This window comes from Barbatula barbatula (genome assembly GCF_947034865.1).
Source record: "Barbatula barbatula genome assembly, chromosome: 17".
Classification (NCBI taxonomy): Eukaryota; Metazoa; Chordata; class Actinopteri; order Cypriniformes; family Nemacheilidae; genus Barbatula; species Barbatula barbatula.
The window spans coordinates 5,050,546-5,052,279 of record NC_136780.1 but is presented as its reverse complement, the minus strand read 5'-3'; positions in this window follow the sequence as shown (position 1 = coordinate 5,052,279).

Sequence of the window (1,734 nt, the reverse complement as noted above, 5' to 3'; positions counted from 1 at the left end):
AATTTAAGCATAGTAGTTTATATGATTCCCAAAGAAAGCATACAACAATGGTATCTAACTGGAAGATTGAAATCTATATTTATTCAAATATATTAATTAAAATTAAAAATTGTCATCTTAAAAAACGAATTTAAGAAGTCAAGGCAAAAATAAATTGCGTAACTTGTGAGCAAAAAGTCAAAGCCCAGAAGAAAGTTTTTCTTTTATGGAAAAGGACAGAGACATAATGTACAAACTATTAAAATTATAGACACTGTTTGCATTATTACTTTTCTACCCAATCATTTTTACAAATAAATACCTCGACCATTTTTGACCATATTCCTTTTATTTGACAAAATATGGGCATCACTTTTGGCTACTTACATAAAGACAAAATTCACTTAAAGAGATCCCCCCCTCCATAAATACTGTAAAGTCCAAATCCAAACATTAGAAACTGTATATATATTCAAAGTAAAAGCTTGATATATCCACATAAATGAAGGCAGTCTTTTCAAGTGTATTCAGCATAGTGAACATTATTTACTTGTGAGCAAAGTGATAACTGCAGTTGTGTAGTATTCAAATGCTCCAGTTTAGCTTGTAAGATGAGAAAAGTGATAGGTTTGTAATGGCTTGCTGTGAATGAAAAGATCCTGGAACAACCCATTATCACTTTATCAGAAAGCATCTAGTGTGGAACATGCAAATCCTATCAACTGTATTCTCTCAGGCTGTATACAGTAAGGAATGCTTTCCCAGAATTTCGACATCAACACACACATTTGCAACTATCAGATCCCCCCGCTAATATAAAAATAACAGCAAAAATAAATATTCTGTCATCATTTTCTCACCCTCGTGTAATTTCAAACCTATCTTACGCAGAATTCAAAAGAAGATATTTTGAAGTATATTGTTTAATGGCACCCATTTACTTTCATTGGTTTGTGCTCAGATAATAAAAGTGAATGGGTACCAGTGTGTTCGGTTACCAACTTTATTCAAAATGTCTTCTTTTGTGTTCTGCAGTAGAAAGACAGTCATACAGGTTTAATATGACGTGAGGGTGAGTAAATGATCATAGGAATTTTGGCTGATTTTTCACTTTCATATATTAGAATGACTTATAATTCTGATATAATGTGCATGTCAGTGTGTGTGTGTGTGTGTGTGTGTGTGTTTACACACTCTGCCATGTTTTTGAGGGATATTTGAGGTTATCTATTTAAAATGAAGTGTTTTGCAGAGAAGAGTGTCCCCAAGGGCTCGACGCTGATGGAAACACTTTCCAAATTCAACCCCAACAGATGCTCCTCTTGTGTGGGTGAAAAAGTGAATATGCGAAAATGTGCCTTTTTTGGATTGCATTTTGGCGTTTGAACACATTTAAGTGTACATCTATGCGTGTGCGGTGCAGAAACTCTGGTTTGAGTCTCTTGAGGATATCACCTTTCCTGTGTGACTGTTGAAAGCGGAGGCCTACCTCAGACCAGGGCCTAAATTTACAGCTCCCCGGGTCTCACATCCCCCATTCTGACCACCTGCTCGTTGGCCTCCCCACATCCAGTCCCAGAAACACATCAGAGATGCCAAATATACACTGATACAACGCTGGTGACAAGCCCTTTGGGCCTCTTCACTGCTTAGTGCTATTCATGGTTCAGTACACTAGAATAAATTTACTTCCAACCACACGTAATGTTAATTAAGGAAGACGTAGATGCAGTATATTTGGTGGAGAGGGACTGT